Source organism: Felis catus, chromosome B4, assembly GCF_018350175.1.
Source record: "Felis catus isolate Fca126 chromosome B4, F.catus_Fca126_mat1.0, whole genome shotgun sequence".
Classification (NCBI taxonomy): domain Eukaryota; kingdom Metazoa; phylum Chordata; class Mammalia; order Carnivora; family Felidae; genus Felis; species Felis catus.
The window spans coordinates 58,869,724-58,892,533 of record NC_058374.1 but is presented as its reverse complement, the minus strand read 5'-3'; the positions used below and the strand labels follow the sequence as shown (position 1 = coordinate 58,892,533).

General features: G+C 36.2%; 1 protein-coding gene across 25 annotated transcripts in view; it reads left to right on the top strand.

Annotated features, from left to right (window-relative positions):
• The window catches only part of LMNTD1 (lamin tail domain containing 1), a 533,991-nt gene that overhangs the window by 362,073 nt on the left and 149,108 nt on the right, over positions 1 to 22,810 (top strand). The window contains exon 1 of one of the 25 annotated variants that reach the window (XM_045061572.1): positions 22,561 to 22,580. The exons of 23 other annotated variants lie outside the window; for them this stretch is intronic. The gene's annotated coding sequence lies outside the window, so the exon portion shown is untranslated. Of the gene's footprint in view, positions 1 to 22,560; positions 22,581 to 22,810 lie in introns of those variants that run through there. One more of the 25 variants, XM_045061578.1, reaches the window with a different exon arrangement.

Here is a 22,810-nt window from a genome sequence, read left to right as displayed (position 1 = left end):
GTGCAACAATGATTTCAAGAGTAGATTCCTTAGTGCCCCTTACCCATTTAGCCCATACCCCCTCCCACAACCCCTCCCGTAACCCTCAGTTTATTCTCCATATTTATGAGTCTCTTATGCTTTGTCCCCCTCCCTGTTTTAATATTATTTTTGTTTCCCTTCCCTTGTGTTCATCTATTTTGTCTCTTAAAGTCCTCATATGAGTGAGGCCATATGATTTTTGTCTTTCTCTGACTAATTTCACTTAAGATAATACCCTCCAGTTCCATCCACATAGCTGCAAATGGCAAGATTTCATTCTTTTTGATTGCCAAGTAATACTCCATTGTATATATATACCACTTCTTCTCTATCCATTCATCCATCAGTGGGCATTTGGGCTTTTTCCATACTTTGGCTATTGTTGATAGTGCTGCTGTAAACATTGGGGTGCATTTGTCCCTTTGGAACAGCACACCTGTATCCCTTGGATAAATACCTAGGAGTGCAATTGCTGGGTCATAGGGTACTTCTATTTTTAGTCTTTTGAGGAACCTCCATACTGTTTTTCAGAGTAGCTGCATCAGCTTGCATTCCCACCAGCAATGCAAAAGAGATCCTCTTTCTCTGCATCTTCGCCAACATCTGATGTTCCTTGAGTTGTTAATGTTAGCCATTCTGAGAGGTGTGAGGTGGTATCTCATTGTGATTTTGATTTATATTTCCCTGATGATGAGTGATGTTGAGCATTTTTTTCATGTGTCAGTTGTCCATCTGGATGTCTTCTTTGGAGAAGTGTCTATTCATGTCTTTTGCTCATTTCTTCACTGGATTATTTGTTTGTTGGGTGTTGGGTTTGATAAGTTCTTTATAGATTTTGGAAACTAACTCTTTATCTAATATGTCATTTGCAAAGATCTCCCATTCTGTCGGTTGCCTTTTAGCTTTGCTGATTGTTTCCTTTGCTGTGCAGACACTTTTTATTTTGATGAGATCCCAGTGGTTCATTTTTGCTTTTGTTTCCCTTGCCTCTAGAGACATGTTGAGTAAGAAGTTGCTGCGGCCAAGGTCAAAGAGGTTTTTGCCTACCTTCTCCTCAAGGATTTTGATGGCTTCCTGTCTTACATTGAAGTCTTTCATCCATTTTGAGTTTCTTTTTGTGTATGGTGTAAGAAAGAGGTCCAGGTTCATTCTTCTGCATGTCGCTGTCCAGTTTTCCCAGCACCACTTGCTGAAGAGACTGTCTTTATTCCATTGGATATTCTTCCCTGCTTTGTCAAAGATTAGTTGACCATACGTTTGTGGGTCCATTTCTGGGTTCTCTATTCTAGTCCATTGATCTGAATGTCTGTTTTTGTGCCAGTACCATACTGTCTTGATGGTTACAGCTTTGTAGTATAGCTTGATGTCTGGGATTGTGATTTATCCTGCTTTGGTTTTCTTTTTCAAGATTGCTTTGGCTCTTCAGGGTCTTTTCTGGTTCCATACAAATTTTAGGATTATTTGTTCTAGCTCTGTGAAGAATGCTGGTGTTATTTTGATAGGGATTGCATTGAATATGTAGATTGCTTTGGGTAGTATCAACATTTTAACAATAGTTGTTCTTTGTATCCAGGTGCATGGAATCTTTTTCCATTTGTGTGTGTGTGTGTCTTCTTCAATTTTTTTCATAAGCTTTCTTAGTTTTCAGTATATAGATTTTTCACCTCTTTGGTTAGATTTATTCCTAGGGATTTTATGGTTTTTGGTGCAACTATAAATGGGATTGATTTCTTGATTTCTCTTTCTGTTGCTTCATTGTTGGTGTATAGGAATGCAACTGATTCCTGTGGGTTGATTTTATATCCTGCAACTTTGCTGAATTCATGAATGAGTTCTAAGCAGTTTTTTGGTGGAATCTTTAGGGTTTTCCATATAGAGTATCATGTCATCTGCAAAGAGTGAAAGCTTGACCTCCTCCTGGCTGATTTGGATGACTTTTATTCCTTTGTGTTGTCTGATTTCAGAGGCTAAGACTTCCAATACTATGTTGAATAACAGTGGCAAGAGTGGACATCCCTGTCTTGTTCCTGACCTTAGGGGGAAAGCTCTCAGTTTTTCCCCATTGAGAATGATATTAGCGTTGGGTTGCTTATATATGGCTTTTATGATCTCGAGGTATGATCCTTCTATCCCTACTTTCTTGAAGGTTTTTATCAAGAAAGGATGCTCTATTTTGTCAAATGCTTTCTCTGCATCTATTGAGAGGATCATATGGTTCTTGTCCTTTCTTTTATTGATGTTATGAATCACATTAATTGTTTTGAGAATATTGAACCAGACCTGCATCCCAGGTATAAATCCCACTTGGACGTGGTGAATAATTTTTTAATGTATTGTTGGATCCAATTGGCTAGTATCTTGTTGAGGATTTTTGCATCCATGTTCATCAGGGAAATTGGTCTATAGTTCTCCTTTTTAGTGGGGTCTCTGTCTGTTTTGGAATCAAGGTAATGCTGGCTTCATAGAAAGAGTTTGTAAGTTTTCCTTCCATTTCTATTTTTTAGAACAGCTTCAAGAGAATAGGTGTTACCTCTTCCTTAAATGTTTGGTAGAATTCCCCTGGAAAGGCATCTGGCCCTGGACTCTTGTTTTTTGGGACGTTTTTGATTACTAATTCAATTTCCTTACTAGTTATGGGTCTGTTCAAATTTTCTATTTCTTCCTGGTTCAATTTTGGTAGTGTATAAGTTTCTAGGATTTTTTCCATTTCTTTCAGATGGCTCATTTTGTTGGCATTCTGCTGTCATAATATTCTGTTATTATTGTTTTTATTTCTGCTGTGTTGGTTGTGATCTCTCCTCTTTAATTCTTGATTTTATTTATTGAGTCCTTTCCTTTTTCTTTTTGATCAAACTGGCTAGTGGTTTATCAATTTTGTTAATTCTTTCCAAGAACCAGCTTCTGGTTTCATTAATCTGTTCTACTGGGTTGTTTTTTGTTTTTGTTTTTGTTTTTGTTTTTTGGTTTCTGTATCATTAATTTCTGCTCTAATCTTTATTATTTCCTGTCTTCTGCTGGTTTTGGGTTTTATTTGCTGTTCTTTTTCCAGCTCCTTAAGGTGTGGTTAGGTTGTGTATCTGAGATCTTTCTTCCTTCTTTAGTAAAGCCTGGATTGCTATATACTTTCCTCTTATGACCACCTTTGCTGTGTCCCAGAGGTTTGGGGTTCTGGTGTTATAATTTTCATTGACTTCCATATACTTTTTAATTTTCTCTTTAACTTCTTGGTTAGTCCATTCATTCTTTAATAGGATGTTCTTCAGTCTCCAAGTATTTGTTACCTTTCCAAATTGTTTCTTGTGGTGATTTCGAGGTTCATAGCGTTGTGGTCTGAAACTATGCACGGTATGATCTCAACCTTTTTGTACTTATTTAGGGCTGATTCGTGTCCCAGTATATGGTCTATTCTGGAGAACGTTCCATATGCACTCGAGAAGAATGTATATTCTGCTGCTTTAGGATGAAATGTTCTAAATATATCTGTTAAGTCCATCTGGTCCAATGTGTCATTCAAAGCCATTGTTTCCTTGTTTATTTTTTGATTAGATTATCTGTCCATTGCTGTGAGTGGGGTTTTGAAGTGTCCTACTATTATGGTATTACTGTCGAGTTTCTTTATGTTTGTGATTAATTGATATATATATTTGGGTGTCCCACATTTGGCGCATAAATGTTTACACTTGTTAGGTCTTCTTGGGGAATTATGATATAATTCCCTTCTGTATCTCTTGATAAAGTTTTTATTTTAAAGTCTAGAATGTCTGATATAAGTATGGCTACTCCAGCTTTCTTTTGTTGACCATTAGCATGACAGATGGTTCTCCATCCCCTTATTTTCAATTTGAAGGTGACTTTAGGTCTAAAGTGGGTCTCTTGTAAACAGCATATAGATGGATCTTGTTTTCTTATCCATTCTGTTACCCTATGTCTTTTGATTGGAGCATTGAGCCCATTGACGTTTAGAGTGAGTACTGAAAGATATGAATTTATTGCCATTATGATGCTTGTAGAGTTGGAGTTTCTGGTGGTGTTCTCTGGTCCTTTCTAATCTTTGTTGCTTTTGATATCTATCTATCTATCTATCTATCTATCTATCTATCTTTCATCCTTATATATTTATGTATATTTTTGTATATATTTTTCATCTTTCGTATATATATACATGTGTGTGTATATATGTGTATATATATACGTATATATATACACATATATATTTTCCTCTTTTTTGCCCTCAGAGACTTCCCCTTAAAATTTCTTGCAGGGCTGGTTTAGTGGTCACAAACTCCTTTAATTTTTGTTTCTCTGGGAAACTTTTTATCTCTCCTTCTATTTTGAATGACAGTCTTGCTGGATAAAGAATTCTTGGTGGATATTTTTCTGATTCAGCATATTGAATATATCCTGCCACTCCTTTCTGGCCTGCCAAGTTTCTGTGGATATGTCTGCTGCAAACCTGATCTGTCTTCCCTTGTAGGTTAGGGACTTTTTTTCCCTTGCTGCTTTCATGATTCTCTCCTTGCCTGAGTATTTTGTGAATTTGACTATGATATGCTTTCTTAATGGTTGATTTTTGTTGAATCTAATGGGGGGGGGTCCTCTGTTCTTCCTGGATTTTGATGTCTGTGTCTTTCCCCAGGTTAGGAAAGTTTTCTGCTATGATTTGCTCACATAACCCTTCTACCCCTATTTCTCTCTCTTCCTCTTCTGGGACCCCTATGTTTCTGATGTTGTTCCTTTTTAATGAGTCACTAGTTTCTGTAATTCTTAAATCATGCTCTTTTGCTTTAATCTCCCTCTTTTTTTCTGCTTCATTATTCTCCATAAGTTTGTCCTCTATATTGCTGATTCTCTGTTCTGCCTCATCCATCCTTGCTGCCATGGCATCCATCCATGATTGCAGCTCAGTTACAACATTTTTAATTTCATTCTATTTTTTACTTCTTTTATCTCTGCAGAAAGGGATACTAATCTATTTTTGACTCCACCTAGTATTCTTATTATTGTGATTCTAAATTCTGGTTCCAACATCTTGCTTGTATCTATGTTGGTTAGATCCCTGGCTATCGTTTCTTCATGCTCTTCTTTTGGGGTGAGTTCCTACTGAATTCTGTGGTTCAGGTTGTGCAGATTGTTGTGTTAATCATCCAATCAGTTTTCTAGGTGTGTAGGATGGTTTAGTGTTGGTCTGGCTGTATTTCATGGACGGGAGACATGCAAAAAACTTCCACGCCATTCCACCATCTTGGCTACCCCCAGGAGTTTCTATTCTTTCATAGCCTCACTAAGATATTGTCATACTCTTTAATCACATTTGATGGGTTAAGCAAAGGCTCTCATATTTAATTTTTTTGTTTCTCTAATTACTAATGATACAGAGCATATTTTTCATGTTTAATAACCACACAGTTCTGATTGTTTGCACATTTTCCTATTGGAGTATTTTATTTTTACTTATTGGTATACAGGCTTTCCTCCCATTTTAATTGTGAAATATAGTAGCATACAAAAAATGCTGTGTGAAATATCTATGTATAATTTAATATATAATTTGAAATTACAACTTAATAGATACTTTCAAGGAAATATTTTAGTAATTACAACATACATCATGAAATAAACATTTCCAGGATCCTTACATGTGTCCTTCTCTAATTCAACTCTAATTCAACTTCAGTTTTGTTCCAGAGGAGACCATTATCTTGATTTTCCTGATAATCATTCCTTGCTTCTCTTGATAGTATTATCTTCTATATATATATTCCTAAACAATATAGTTTAATGTGGTCTGTTTTGAGCTTACTCTCTATATATTCTTTTGGTTTTTGCTTCTTTATTTTGTTTGAGGGGGAGATTGCTTCTTTAGATCAACGTTGTTTGTGAGACTTAGTCTGATCTCATATCCTATCTTGCAGGGTTCAGCATTTGGGGTCCATCTTACTGTAGTCTTATAGCTTTGCCTATAACTCAAATTAACATTGGATTATCAGTTGAACCATAAGCCTAAAAAAATAATTCTCATCTAAATCCATTTATGTCTTCCTTTTTACCTGAACTTACAAATCTATGTTAATTCCAGCGGAGTCAGGAGATTTCACTAAATTGCTAGTTAGTTGCTATGGTAGCAGGTTTATTTTAGTTTTATTGCTACCTTATCCTTGAATGTTTTATGTTTGTTATAGTCATGAATTAACTTTAATACATCCCCACTTTACATCTACTGCCTTTGAGGCATGGCCAGTTCTTTTTTATTCTTTTCAGTAGCCCAAATATATACCTTAGAAGAACTTCTGGTCTTCTGGGTTTATGTAAATATAATAGGAAATAATTAGATAAATTATAAATATTCACATTTTCTGCTTAAGCCATGGTGCCTAATAAACACTAATAATGAGTATCCAAGCACATTACAGGTTATATATATACTAATTAAAAAGAAACTTTACTACTTTGTACCTAGTTGTCTTGTTCTCTCACTGTCTTTCCTAAAACACCCTGAAGAATTCGATTCAAATTAGGTCAGCTCAACAGTTATTGAAGGCCTAGGCAATATCCCCTCCTCCAACCATAAAAAAGGGAAGAAAGAAAGTGGGAAAAAAGTACTTATTTCTTCTTCAATGGACTTATAGTCCAGATGAGAAAACATAGATATAGAGCAATAATTACTATGTAGTATAAGGGCAATAATAAAAGCAAGAACAAGGTGAAAGTCACATAGAGAGAGAATGAGTAACTCTATTAGAGTTCAGTGTGTTAGGGGAAGACATCACAGAAGAAGAAAGCATCAAACTAGTTTTTAAAGGATGAATAGAAAATTTCCAGCCAAGGGAAACAGGAAGAGCAAAAGCCTGGAGGTTATAGTGAGTTCAGTGAACTGCAGATGATTCAGTATTGCTGGAGTTTAAAGCACAAAGAGGAAGCATGAAGAGAGATGAGGCTCCAGAGAAAGTCCATGTCTTGTCAAGGTTTGTCATGGACTTTGAACTTTATTCTATGAGAAAAGGAAGCCATTTAAGTATGGGGACGCTATCAAATTTGTGTTTCAGAAATATTACCTTCAAGATGTTGTGGAATTTAGGTGCTTAGCTGTATGGTATTAGGATTGGCTTCATTGACAATAACGCAAAATAATTCTGCTTTAGAAAACTAGTCCAGAGATCTAGTTCAGAGCTGATATGGCATCAGAGACTCTGTGGTGTCAAAGACTCAGTCTCTTCCTATATTATTGCTCACATATGTTGCTGTCATATATCCCTCTTATAATGTGTAAGATGGCAGTGTCCAGGCAGCAAAGTTGAATAGGAACACAGTAAAAGAAGGCAAAGGTGCCCACCAACTGTCTTTTTAAGAAGAGCTCAGGAACTGCAACACGACTCTTCTACCTACCCTCCATTGGCCGGATCTTAGATACATGGTCACATCCAGCTGCAGGGTAAGCAGGGACGTATCACAGAAAAAAGGGTCAATGGAGGACAAGTGGCAGTTTTTGTCACTGAGAAATAAGACATTGGAAGTGAGAGAAGCCAATAAAAGACTACTGTAGTATTATAATGGGAAATAATAAGTACTGCATTAGGGCACTGTTCGTGAGGATGGAGAGTGAAGGGAAGATCTAAAAGCTGTTTGGGAAGCCAAATGGTTTAAGAGTTGGTGATCTAGTGGATGGGGTGATAATTCTTGGCTTCTGGCTTGAGTGGCTGAGTAGATAACATAAGGAATTTTCAACATCATGAAACAGGTGGAAAAAAATAAAAGCAAAACAAGAAAAAAATCAAAGTAGTATTTTTACAATATAAAGACTCCTTGCCTTTGACAATATCCTTTCCCAAGAGCTTTCCTCAAATGTTTGGATCTTACTTAAAAGCAGAAGGGGATATACAAGTCTCCAAATAACATAGGATGCTGGCTCTTTCTCTTTTACCCAAGACATTGAGGTAGGAAAACTTCCAGACCTGACTGTCACCAGACAAATGAAAGACAGATGGCAGGTAATTATATCCTCTGGACTCTAGTTACTTCATATGTAGAGTTAGAAAGTTTCACTAGATAATGTCAAAGGTATAATCAGCTATAGAATTATTTGATTCACTAATCAGACCAATGCCCCATACAAATCAACAGCACAATGTGAACAACCTTGCATCACTCTGGCCATGCAATCCTTGCCAGTGGAAAAAAGTGAGTGAGGCGGTATCTTAAAGTTCAAGTAAACACAATTTCCTGTCTAATTGCTTCACATCTCTTTGCACTTGGCACTTAGAAACCCAGTTTGGTGTGGTCTGGTGGTATTAAAATTTGGCGAATTTGCAATCTCTTATTAAAGTGGAGGGGATTTTGCCAATTGCATTTCAAGAATACTTAAAAAGTTGTACTTGGGAAAAAAGAATTGCTTTTCCTATTATGTATGTAAGTCTACATGTGCTGGCTGAAAATATCTCCCTTGAGTTAAGAAGTGTTTTTCCCTTTTGGTTGGTTGAGTACACATTGTTCCACCTACTACAAAGGATTAAAATGACCTGTTTCAGAGAGCAAAGTAATGGTGGCAGTATGTGATTTTTGGCAGAAAGAACACTTTGTAATTGCTAATTTCCTATATCCAAATTCAGCTGAAGATCACAGCCTGAGACCATAGTACTTTGCAAGTCTTAACAAGCAGGACCGAAGGATGCTGCCAGGTTTTGTAAAATGCCAGTGAATCTAAACTAGCAGGGAGTTTGCTGAAGATGAGCCTTTTGGAAGGAATGTTCAAATCCAAGACCCCAAATGCCTTATGGAGACATGAAAGAGTCCAGTTGGTAGACTTAGGTGTTTGCTTTGGCTCATATCTCTCTTCTCATCTCCATTGTGTTCTGTGCCAACTGGCAGCTGTCCTCAAGGTCACTCTTCTTAAAAAATCAGCAACTTAAATGAGAACCAGTAATGCTTTCAGCAGGTATAATCCATTTTACTTGGAAAGTGTTTCAACTAGTATTTCTTTTGATACAAAAAAGTTTGGAAATCTGATATAAATGTAATATTTTAGAATTCCTATCTAACACCAAATTTGCATTTCTCACACTAAGAAAAATATTCCTTGCTGAATAAGTATTACATCCCAGTCTATTTATGAAAATCTACATTTTTTAGGTGGCCCAAAGAAAACAAATGAAAATAAGACTGTCCTCATATAATCAACTTTGAAGCCAGTTTTATGTTCAAGTTCCCAAATAATTTTCGACATTGTCAGTTGTATTTTTTTAATTAATCATTCTTTGCATTTGACAAACAAACGTTAAAATGCAAAGTACTTTACTCTTTATCAAAGCATTACATTGTGGCACATTTGCAGGATGTGGGACCTGGGGTGTTTGACATCACCAGAACCCTGCATACCTGATTAGGTCTATAAAATATCTTCGATTATGTAAGATCTGGGAATTATCAAATTTCCAAACACTATATAGAACTTTTGCTGAGCAAAAACTTGAGATGTGCACAGGAGCCATTGTTCTATAGGGCAAAGAGAATAGGTTCAGTGGTTACATTAAGGCCAAGCTTGTCCCTTCTTAGCAAGCTAACCTTAGGTGAACTAGTTAGCTACGCTCTCACAATTTCTGATTGTCTCAGTCTCACTTTAAGTAAGAAAAATCAGGACTGTGTTGCACATATAGATACATATGTAGATAGATAATGTATCAGTGTATTGATGGATAGATAATTTATTATTGCTATTATTATTATTATCATCCATCCATCCATCCATCCATCCATCCATCCATCCACTGGCAGCTTAAATACTATAGTTGATCAGACCTAAATCCCTGGAATCATCTTGTCTCTTCTCTCACACTTCACATCTAATCTACCAGCCAATTCTTCCAGCATTTCCTCCAGAATATATCCAGAATATCACCATATGTCATCGCTTCCACTGCTACCCATGGTGGTGCCCAGCACCATCAGCTCTCCCTGGATGATGGCAACAGTCTCCTCCTCTCCAATTTCTCTGATTCTTGCTCTCCTTCAGTCTATTTTGAATACAGAAGCCAAAGTAGCCTTCTTAAAACAGAAGTCAGATCCTGTCACTCCTCAGTTCAAAGCCCTCTGATGACGTTCCTTCTCTCCCTCATGTTCTTCCCATGATGATGAAACCCTGAGGATCTGGCTTCTCCGTCAGCTCTCACTCATCTTCCATCACTCTGTAACCCCTCCCCTGCCCCTACTGTCCCCAGACTCACCAGCCTCTTGCCAGATACACCTTGCCTGCAATCTCTATTATTGCTCCCTATCTCAGCAAAAGCTGGTTTACTAATCCAGGTTTCAATTAATAAGGACAAAATATTAGAGTTGAATCATTGGGAATAAAAAAGATACAGTGAATGCAAAGCATGTTTAAGAATGAGATATTATAAGACTCAGTAACAAATTATAGCAAAGGGATTAAAGAGGATAAAAACAAGTCTCTGTTCCTATAATAACAAAAGATATTTTTAAATATTTTATTATTCAAGTAGTTTATTATATATCATATAACATAAAGTTCTTCAAGTGTTGGATTCACATGTATTTCAAACTCAGCACTTCAAAGTATCTTCTAAATCTAAAATTCTATGATTAACAGGTACTATAAAAATAACTTAATCAAATACAGATATACTTTTCCACATAATTGTGTTTAATAGAATATTGATACAGCATTTTATTTAAATACCAGATTTAGGTTGCTACATTTTAAAAAATTTTTAGCTATGTGTTTTCATGAGAAGCCTTTTTCTACTTCAAGAAATTTATCAAAAAACAGTAAAATTTTAATTTTCCTGCCTATTGAGATCTCATTTTGAGCATTGTCCCTTTCTCTCAATAGACTGGATATGTGTGTGTTATGTGTGTGTGTGTGTTTAATGAATTCATCAGTTCATCCATAAAACAAAAAATAAAAATGGGTATCAAATTTGGGGAAAATTCAACTACTTATTACTTCTTCTATGCATAAAGTAAAATTTGTTTTTTTTTTTAAAGAAGAAACATATTTCAATACATGGATCAGATACAGAAAGACTCTCCCTACCTGTCCCAGAACCCATTGCCAAGAAAAAAGAAAGCTGAAAGACTTCTTTTTTGTATTTAATTTTTATTTTTTAATGTTTATTTATTTTTGAGACAGAGAGAGAAAGTGCGGGGAGGGGAAGAAAGAGAGGAAAACAGAGGATCTGAAGCAGGTTCTTTGTTGACAGCAGAGAGCCCGATGTGGGGCTTGAACTATGAGCAGTGAGATCATGACCTGAACCAGTTGGATGCTTAACCAGCTGGGCCACCCAGACCCTCCTTTAATTCCAGTGTTGTTAACATATTGACTGTTATTTTCACTTCAGGTGTACATACAGTGATTCAACAATTCTGTACATTACTCAGTGTTCATCATGATGAGTGTACCCTTAATCCCCTTTGCCTATTTCACCCATTCCTCCTCCCCACCTCTGGTGACCACCAGTTTGTTCTCTGTAGTTGAGTCTATTTTATTTTTTGCTTTTTCTTTTTTTTCCCATTGTTCATTTGTTTTACTTCTTAAATTCCACCTATGACTGAAATTATATGGTATTTGTCTTTCTCTGACTGACTTATTTCACTTAGCATTTTTCCTTCTAGATCCATCCAGGTTGTTGCAAATGGCAAAATTTCATTCATTTTTGTGACTAATATATATATATATATATATATATATATATATATATATATATATACATTCTCTTCTTTATCCACTCATCTATTGATGGGCACTTAGGATGCTTCCATAGTTTGGCTATTGTAAATAATGCTGCAGTATACTTCGGAGCACATACATTTTTTTGAATTAATGTTTTTATATTCTTTATATAAATACCAAAAGTGGAATTACCAGATTATATGGAGTTCTATTTTTAATTTTTTGAGGAACCTCCATACTCTTTTCCACAGTGGTTGCACCAGTTTACATTTCCACCAACAATGCACAAAGTTTCCTTTTTCTCTACATCTTTGTCGACACTTGTTATTTCTTGTACTATTGATTTTAGCCATTCTGACAGGTGTGAGATGATACCACATTGTAATTTTGATTTGCATTTCTCTGATGATGAGTGATGGCAAGCATCTTTTTGTGTATCAGTTGCCCAGTTATATATCTTCTTTGGAGAAATGTCTTCATGTCTTTTGCCCATTTTTTAATTGGATTATTTGTGTTTTTTGGTGTTGAGTTGTATAAGTTCTGTATATATTTTGGATACTAACCCTTTATCAGATATGTCATTTCCAAATGTCTTCTCCCATTCAGTAGATTATCTTTTAGTTTTGTTGATGGTTTCCTTTCCTGTGAAGAAGCTTTTTATTTTGGTGTAGTCCCAGCAGTTTATTTTCGCTTTTGCTTCCCTGGCCTCAGAAGACATATATAGAAAATGTTTCTGTGGCTGATGTCAGAGAAATTACTGTCTGTGCTCTCTTCTAAGATTTTATGATTTCAAGTCTAGCATTTAGGTATTTGATCCATTTTCAACTTATTTTTCTGTATCGTACAAGAAAAAGGTCCAGTTTCATTCTTTTACATGTAGAAGTTTTCCAGTTTTTCCCAAACACCATTTGTTGAAATGACTCTCTTTTTACCATTGCATATTCTTGCTTCCTTTGTCAAAGATTAATTGACCATATAATCATGGGTTTATTTCTGGGTTCTCTGTGTCTGTTTTTGTGCCTATACCATACTATTTGACTATTATATCTTTTTAGTATATATTGAAATCTTGGATTGTGATTATATCCAGGTTTTTCTTTTTCAAGATTGTATTGGCTATTTGGGTTTTGTGGTGCTTTCATAAAAATTTTAAGATTATTTGTTTTAGGTCTGTGAAAGATGCTGTTGGTATTTTGATAGGTATTGCTTTAAATCTGTAGATTGCTTGGGGTGGTATGGATGTTTTAACAATATTTGTTTTTCCAGCCCATGAGCATGAAATATCTTTCCATTGATTGCATTGTCTTTAATTTCTTTTATAACTGTTTTATAGATTTCAGAATACAGGCCTTTCATCTTCTTTGTTAAGTTTATTACTAGGTGTTTTATTATATTTGGTGCAATTGTAAATATAATCGTTTTCTTAAATTCTCTTTCTGTTGTGTCATATTTAGTGAATAGAAATGCAACAGATTTCTGTAGTTTAATTTTTTATTCTGTGACTTCACTCAATTCATGTAACAGTTTTAATAGTTTTTAGTGGAACTTCAGGGTTTTCTATATATGGTATCATGTCATCTGCAAATAGTGACAGTTTTACTATTTCCCTACCAATTTGGGTGCCTTTTATTTCTTTTTCTTGCCTGATTTCTGTGACTAGGACTTACAGTACTACGTTGAATAAAAGTAGTGAGACTGGACATCCTCATCCTGTTCCTGCTCTTGGGGGAAAGCTTTCAGTTTTTCACCATTGAGTATGATATTACCTGTGGGTATTTCATATGTGGCCTTTATTATGTTGGTGTATGTTCCCTCTAAACCTACTTTGTTGAGGGTTTGTATCATGAATAGATGTTGTACTTTGTCAAATTCTTTTTCTGCACCTACTAAGATGATCGTATGGTTTTTATCCTTTCTCTTGTTGATGTGATGTATGATGTTGATTGATTTGTAAATATTGAGCAACACTTGCATCCCAGGAATAAATCTCACTTGATTGTTGTGAATGATTTTTTTCATATATTTTTGGATTAAGTTTGCTAGTATTTTGTTGAGGATTTTTATATCTATGTTCATCAGAGATATTGGCCTATAGTCCTCTTTTTTTTGTAGTGTCTTTATCTGGTTTCAGGGTAATGCTGGTCTTAAATGAATTTGGAAGCTTTCCTTCTTCTATTTTTTGGATTAGTTTGAGAAAAATAGGTATTAACTCCTCTTTAAATGTTTTATATAATTAGCCTGTGAAGCTATCTGGCCCTGGACTTTTGTTGGGAGTTTTTTGATTATTGATTCAATTGCATTGCTGGTAATCAGTCTGTTCAAATTTTTTATTTCTTCCTGATTCACTATTGGGAGGGAGGTTATATGTTTCTAAGAATGTATCCATTTCTTCTTAGTTGTCCTATTAGATAACATGTAATTATTTTTTATAATATTATAAACTTTTGTATTTCTGTGGTGTTGATTGTTATTTCCCCTCTTTCATTTCTGATTTTATTTGGAGTCCTCTCTCTCCCTCTCTCTCCCTCTCTCTCCCCCCCCCCCCTCTCTATTTTGGATGAGTCTGGCTAAAGGTTTGTCAAATTTGTTGATCTTTTCAAAGAAGCAGCTCCTGGTTTCATTGATTTGTTATTTTGTTTTTTTCAGTCTGTATTTCACATATTTCTATCCTAATCTTTATTATTTCCTTCCTTCTACTGGATTTGGCCTTTGTTCATTCTTCTTTCTTTAACTTCTTTAGGTGTAAGGTTAGGTTGTTTATTTGAGATTTTTCTTGCTTTCCAGGATAGGCCTGGATTGCTATCAACTTCCTTCTTAAAACAGCTTTTGCTGCATCTCAAAGATTTTGGACGACTGTGTTTTCATTTTCATTTGTGTCCATGTACTTTTTGATTTCCCCTTTGACTCCTTATTTAAGACCATATTTAAGACCATATTAATTAACTTCCATGTATTTCTGCCTTTCCAAATTCTTTCTTGTGATTTATTATTAGTTTCATTGCCTTGTTATTAGAAAAGATGCATGGTATGACTTCAATCTTTTAGAATTTATTGAGACGTTTTTGTGGCCCAATAAGTAATCTGTTCTGGAGAATGTACCATGTGAACTTGTAAGAATATACAATTCTGCTGTTCTAGGATGGAATGTTCTGAATATATCTGGTAGATCCATCTGGTCCAATGTACCATTCAAAGCTACTGTTTCTTTGTTGATTTTCTGTTTGGATGATATAATTGTTGATATCAGTGGGGTGTTAAAGTCCCCTACTATTATTGTATTACTATCAATGTATTCCTTTATGTTTGTTATTAGCTATTTTATGTATTTGGGTGCTTTCATGTTGGGTGTACAAATATTTACAATTGTTATATCTTCTTGTTGAATTGTTCCCTTTATGATTATATAGTGTCTATCTTGATCATCTGTTACAGTGTTTGTTTTAAAGGCTATTTTGTCTGATATGTGTTGCTATCCCAGCTTTTTTTTCACCTCCATTTGACTTGATAAATTTTTTTCAATCCCTTCACTTTTAATCCTCATGTATCTTTAGGTCTGAAATGAGACTCTACATGAGCAGCATGTAGATGGGTCTTGCTTTTTTATCCATTCTGTCACCCTATGTCTTTTGATTTGAAGTATTTAATCCATTTACATTCAAAGTAATTATTGGTAAGTGTGTACTTATTGCCATTTTGTTACTTGTTTTATGGTTGTTTTGTGGTTCTTCTCTGTTCCTTTCTTCTCTTGCTCTCTTCTCTCACTGTTTGCTGACTTTCTTTAGTGGTATAATTGGATTCATTAGGTTTCTATAAAACATCTGATGCATATAGCAGTCTATTTTAAGGTGATAGTCTTTGAGAGAGAGAGAGAGAGAGAGTGAGAGAGAGAGAGAGAGAGAGAGAAGGAGGGTCATAGATAGAGAGACACATAATCTGAAGCAGACTCCAGGCTCTGAGCTGTCAGCACAGAGCCCAATGTGGGGCTGGAACCCATGAACTGTGAGATCATGACCTGAGCTGAAGTCAGACACTTAACCTACTGAGCCACCCAGGAGCCCCAATGTGATAGTCTTTTAAGTTTAAACACCTCTATATCCCTCTCCCATCCCACATACCCACGTTTTAGGTATATGATATCATGCTTTACATCATTTTATTTTGTGAATCCCTGGACTGATTTTTATAGATATACTTAATTTTACTGCTTTTGTGCTTCCTGCTTTTCTTACTCCTGCTTATGATCTTTCCTTTCCACTCAAAGAGTCCCCTTTAACATTTTTTGTTGGGCTGGTTTAGTGGTCTTGAATTCCTTTAGCTTTCATTTGTCAGGGAAACTCTTTATCTTTCCTTCCATTCTGAATGATAGTCTTGTTGGATAGATTATTCTTGGTTGCCCTTTTTTTTCTTTCATCACTTTAAATATATCATGGCACTTCCTTCTGGCCTGCTAAGTTTAAGCTGAAACATCTGCTGATAGCCCCATAGGGTTTTCCTTATATATAATGGTTTTCTTTTCTGTGTGTATGTGTGTGTGTGTGTGTGTGTGTGTGTGTGTGTGTGTGTTAATTCTCTCTTTAACACTTTTAGCCATTTTAATTACTATGTCTATTGGTATGGACCTGCTTGAGTTGATTTTTTTAGAGAGCTTTCTGTGCTTCCTGGATTTGGATGTCTGTTTCCTTCCCCAGATTTGGGAACTTTTCAGCTATTATTTATTCAAATAAATTTCTGCCCTTTCTCTCTCTCTTTTCTCCTTCCGGGATCCCTATTATGTGAGTGTTGTCGTGTTACTGAGTTCCCCCAGTCTATTTTCATTTTTTTGGTTATTGTTTTTATAGTTCCTGTTCAGTAGCTTAATTGCTTTCTGTTACTCTGTCCTCCAGGTCCCTGATCCATTCTTCTCCTTCCTCTAGACTACAATTTATTTTTTATTTCATTTATTGAGTTTTATTTTTATTTTATTTTTTTTTAATTTTTTTTAACGTTTATTTATTTTTGAGACAGAGAGAGACAGAGCATGAACAGGGAAGGGGCAGAGAGAGAAGGAGACACAGAATCTGAAACAGGCTCCAGGCTCTGAGCTGTCAGCACAAAGCCCGACGCAGGGCTCGAACTCACGGACTGCGAGATCATGACCTGAGCCAAAGTCAGATGCCCAACCGACCAAGCCACCCAGGCGCCCCTTATTTATTGAGTTTTTAAATCTGATTTGTTCTTTTTTTTAATGTTTTCTCTTTGTTGAGTGTTTCACTGATGTTTTCCACTCTTTTCTCCAGTCCAGTGACTATCTTTATGACCATTACTTTAATTCTCTATTAGGCATATAGCTGATTCCCTTTCATTTAGTTCTCTTGCTCTGACTTTTCCCTATTCTTTCATTTGGGACATATTCCTCTGTCTCCTCATTTTGTGTAACTCTCTATATCTGCTTCTCTGTGTTAGTAAAGTCAGCTACCTCTCCAGCTCTTGAAAGTAGTGGCCTTATGAAGAAGTCCTGTAGTGCCCTGCAGTATAATGTCCCTTGTTCACCAGAACTTGGCACTTCACGGGTATCTTCTATGTGTGTTGTGTGCATCCTGCTATTGTAGCTAAGCTGCTTTTGCCTTCATTCCATTCACTTACAATGCCTCTCTTTGATTGTTGTGGGCAATGTTTTGTTATTGAGTCAGTGTGGGACCACCTTGGGCTTGAGTTGAATCAGATCAGGTGTTATCCAGAGATGCAGTAGTACAGAACTGCAGAGTGATTTCCCTGTGTTGTCCTTGGCAAGCTTTTGTTGATGGGTGGGGCCTGCAGTCAGACTAGATGTCTGTCCCCAACCCATTGCTGGGGCTGCAGTCAGAACTGGGTATGTGGTTATCTTACCCTCTTCCCAGGGCAAGAATCATTTGGAGTGTGCTGGTCCCTGTTGGTGCTGCTTTCACAAGGCCAGGCTTGTGGCACCACTTTGGATGGGCTCTGGCCAAGGGCTTATTGGAGAGGACAGGTCTGTAGTTGAACATAGGGTCAGGGTGCACAAGGTTAGCAGGGTCTGTGTTGGTCCACTGTGGGATAAGAGCTGCAGCCACAGGGAACCAAGGTAGTCCAGGTTGAGGGAGGGGGATCCACAGAAGCATGCAGAGGCAGGACACATGATGTTAGCAAGGTTTGCATGGGTCTGCTGTGGGAGACCAGGGACCAAGGTCTGGCTGTAGGGGACATGTCCACAGAAGAATGTGGGACAGGGCATGCTATTAGCAAGCTAGGTAACAAGTATTGGAGTCCTGCTGATTCCCACAGATCTTCATGTGTCTAGCTCAGGGGTTGGGAAGGGAAATGGTTCCAGATAGCTCCTTTGTTCCTGGAGAAGTCTCCCAATGATCTCTTCACCTGAAGCACATGCTCTGAGATTAGTAAACAAATGTCCCTCTCATATACCTTAGATGTTTTGCAAACTGAAAAGCAGAAATACTTCTAATTTCTCAATAGCTTATCCAGAGGAGGGCTTCTGTCTTTGGAACATGCTGTAATTTCTTAAGTAGTATTAAAATATTTCTTTAAAGTAGTATTTGCACAGTGATTTAGAAGAGGGATTGTTTAAAACGCAGATACCTAAGCCTCATCTCAAACTTTCTGAAATAGATCTGTAGTCCTGGGGCCCAGGAATTTACATTTTAATATATTCTCCTAGTTGGCTTACATATGTTAAAATTTGAAGATTACTGCAGAGAAATTATATTCCATATTATGAAAATGAACACCTAATGAACATTGCTTGAGGATTCTTGTTTTTAATTTTTTTTATGTTTTTATTTTCTTTTTGAGAGACAGCATGTGAGCAGGGGAGGGGCAGAGAGAGCTTCAGAAGCAGACTCCAGGCCCTGAGCTGTTAGCACAGAGCCTGATGTGGGGCTTGAACTCACGGACCGTGAGATCATGACCTGAGCTGAAGTCGGATGCTTAACTGACTGAGCCACCCAGGTACCTCGTGTGTTGCTTAGGGATTCTAAGTCCATAACATGGCAGGAATATGTTTTGTGCCAGTAGGTGTATATGCCTGCTATGTTAATTGACTTAGAATTGCCAGACTATTTACCAAAGAGCACTGGTAATACAATCGTTATAATAATAATTATTATTATTATTTAATAGCTTTATTCAGAGATAATTTATATACAAATCTCCCACTTAAAGTGTTATTCAGTGGCTGTTAGTATATTTATAGAGTTGTGCAACCATCCCAACAATTAATTTTAGAACTTTTTAACCATTCTCAGAAGAATCTGTGTATCCTTTAACTATCACTTTCTCACCTCCCCAGCCCTACAGCCCAAGGCAAACACTAATCTAATTTCTGTCTCTCTAGATATGAGGTGAACATTTTTGTACAATTTTTTGTGTGGACATGTGTTTTAATTTTTCTTAGTTTTATACATAGAGTGGAATTGCTAGTCAAATTGTGACTCTATGTTTACCTTTTTGAGCACTTGCCAGGCTGTTTATCAAAGTGCCTGCCCTATTTTACATTATCCCCACAATGTTTGAAGATTCTGATTTCTCTCCGTTTTCACCAACACTTATTATCATCTATCTTTTTAATAATAGCCATTCTAGTGTATGTGAAGTGGTATTGGTTTGCATTTCCTTAATGAGCAACAAAGACATGTGCTTCTTGGCCACCTATACATATTCTTGAGAGAAATGCCTTTTCAGATCTTTTGTCTATTTTTAAATTGAGTTATTGGTCTGTTTTGTTATTGAGTTGTAATATATTTTTAATATATTCTAGATAGTCTCTATCAGACATGTGTTATGCAAATATTTCCTACCATTCTTTGGATTATTTTCATTTTCTTAATAATGTCCTTTAATGCACAAAAGTTTTTAATTTTGATGAATTCCAATTTGTCTATTTTTTCTTTTGTTGTTCATGCTTTTATTGTCTTATCTAAGAATCTGCCGCCAAATCTAAGGTCATGTAGGTTTACTACTATATTTCTCCTAAGACTGTTATATTTTAGCTCTGAAATTTAGATCTTCAATCCAATTTGAGCTAATTTTTGTATATTGTATGAGGTAGGGGTCCAACTTTATTCCATTACATGTAAATGTCCAATAGTCCCCACACCTATTGAAAAGATTATTCTTTCCTCCATTGAATGGTTTAAGCACCCTGTCCTGTAGCACAAAAATCAATTTACCATAGAGGTGAGGGTGTGTTTCATAACTCTTAGTTGTATTCTGTTGATCTATATGCCATTTTTATGCCAGCACCATCATGCCTTGGCTACTGTTGCTTTATACTAAGTTTAAATTTTTTTTTAACGTTTTATTTATTTTTGAGAGAAAGAGACAGAGATTGAGGGGAGAGGGACAGAGAGAAAGGAAGACACAGAATTGGAAGCAGGTTGCAGGCTCTGAGCTGTCAGCATAGATCCCAATGCAGGGCTTGAACTCATGAACCCTGAGATCATGACCTGAGCTGAAGTTGGACACTCAACCGACTGAGCCACCCAGACGCCCCGCTTTATACTGTTTTAAAATCAGGAAGTGTGAGTCCTTCAGTTTTTTCATATTTTTAAACATGGTTTTAGCTATCCTGGACCCCTTGAGCTTCAATATGAATTTTAGGATCAACTTAAAATTTCTAGGGGCGCCTGGGTGGCTCGGTTGGTTGAGCGTCCGACTTCGGCTCAGGTCAGGATCTCGCAGTCTGTGAGTTCGAGCCCCGCGTCGGACTCTGTGCTGACAGCTCAGAGCCTGGAGTCTGCTTCGGATTTTGTGTGTCCCTCTCTCTCTTCCCCTCCTCTGCTCATGCTCTGTCTCTCTTTCTGTCAAAAATAAATAAACATTAAAAAAAATTAAAATTTCTACAAAGAAGCTAGGTGGGATTCTGATAGTATTACACTGAATTTGTAGATCAGTTGGGGGAGTGTTGCCATCTTAACAATGTTAAGTCTTCCAGTATATCAACAGAAGATGTCTTTCTGTTTATTGAGATCTTCTTTAATTTTTTAAACAATGTTTTATAGTTTTTACAGTGTGTGTTATGCACTTTGTTACAGGTATTCCTAAGTATTTTGTTCCTTAATGCTATTGTAAATGGATTTTTTTTTTAATTTTATTTTTTGGATTGGACAGACAAGTGTATAGTAAAACAATTGATTTTTTACATATTGACCTTATACCTTGCAACCTCGCTGAACTTGTCTTTTCTTATAGATTTTGAGTGGATTCTTTAGGCTTTTGTATATGTAGGATCATGTCATTTGCAAGTAGAGATAGTTTTACTTCTTCCTTTCTAATCTGAATCCATTTTATTTCTTTTGCTGCCTAATTTATCTGGACAGTACTTCCAGTACAGTGTTGAATAGAAGTGGCAGGAGTAGACATTCTTATTTTATGAGGAACTCATCTTGGGGGAAACCTTTCAGTTTTCACCATTAAGTATGATTTTAAAACAAACAAAAAACAAGAACAAACTCTTACACAAATGAGCTTATGATCTAAGATGAGACAGACAATAATCAAGTAATTGCACAAATATAGGTATCCCCCCTTTTCAAAAGATAGTGTTTTTTTTTTACTTTTATGAAAGACCTACAGTAGTGACAGTTTTCATTAACTAAAAGAAATCCAAAGAGTATTTTTTCTTTTATAGAAAAACAAAAACAAAAAATCAAAAATAGCATTCAGTGTTTATTTTGCAGCTGAGCCCTTATAGAGGCCACATGTACCCTAAACACTGAGAGTGGTACTGCCAGCTCCTTCCTGGAAACTGCAATAAGCATCTCAGCATCAAACCACTATAGCTTTGCATTCTGTGAGCATCTGTGCTTTATCTCCATTTATCTTGTGCATTAATTAGCCAGGTATGACCTACGGTATCAGAAAAGCCTAAGAAGGGTTACTTTTGGGGTCCAGGAATGCTAAAAAATCTTTTAATGTTAATTAATGGTAATTTTTTCTTTGCTTTACACAATTTCAGCTTACAAAAGTTCTCATAGGAATATTTTACTTTCAAATAGTGGAGGAGATCTTTATAATTAAATTATGATAACTATGATGGTGAGAATGTATCCTTGACCTCTGTAGATAGATTACAATGACCATGTGCTTTCTTTTGCTTCAACCCCTGAAGGGCACAGTTAACTTAAAACAGGACAAATCTTAACCACTGATGCCTTGTTGGGCTATTTTGGTTTGTCTATCTCTTGAAGGAGTGTCCAGTCTATAATTTAATCTTTATTCAGGACCCTTCCATAGTTTCTAAGACTTACTTACTTCAAATAATGCTACATTTACATACAGAATCTGTGTCAGCTCTGGATATGGAGAAATTCCTAAGTCTATGTATATCTGTAGATTCCTAAGAGGTAAACCATAAAATCAAAGGAGCTTATTCAAAGGACAAGGAAGGCAAGTAACCTGAGACCTCTATAGTAACAATATCCACTACTTTGCCCGAAACTTTTTTTTAAGTTTATTTATTTATTTTGAGAGAGAGAGAGCACAAGCAGGTAAGGAGCAGAGAGAAGGAGAGAGAGAATCCCAAGCAGGCTCCACACCATCAGTGCAGAGCTTGATGAGGGGCTTGCATTCATGAAACAGGAGATCATGAAGTGAGCCTAAACCAGAGTCGGGCACCCAACCGACTGAGCCACCCAGGCACGCCCAGAACTTCTAATTTATAAAACCTAGGTTGAGACAGGGAACAGAAGCAAGGATTCCAAGAAGTATTTCAGAATTATGCAGGTTTTTTTGTTTGTTGTTTTTCATACTTATTTCCTGCTGAACCTGACAATGAGATTATTCTTAACTATACAATCTCCTAAATGTTTCATGTGATTCTTTATAGGTTTCAGACCAAGACTGTCATTTGGAGACAGACTTATGTAAGGTGAATTATGTCTTTGTATGCAATTTACAGATGAACAGATATTAAAATAACAGCTGATTTAATTTGTTAAATTATAGAATAAGTTTGGAAGTAAAGTTTTCACACCAACTTAACCATCCCTGGTGACACCAATATATAAACGGAACTATTTGGATCTGCAAAAAATGTGAAGCAGACAGTGAAAGGAGGAAATCACACTGACCTCTTCCCTGAATTCTTTTGGCCACTCT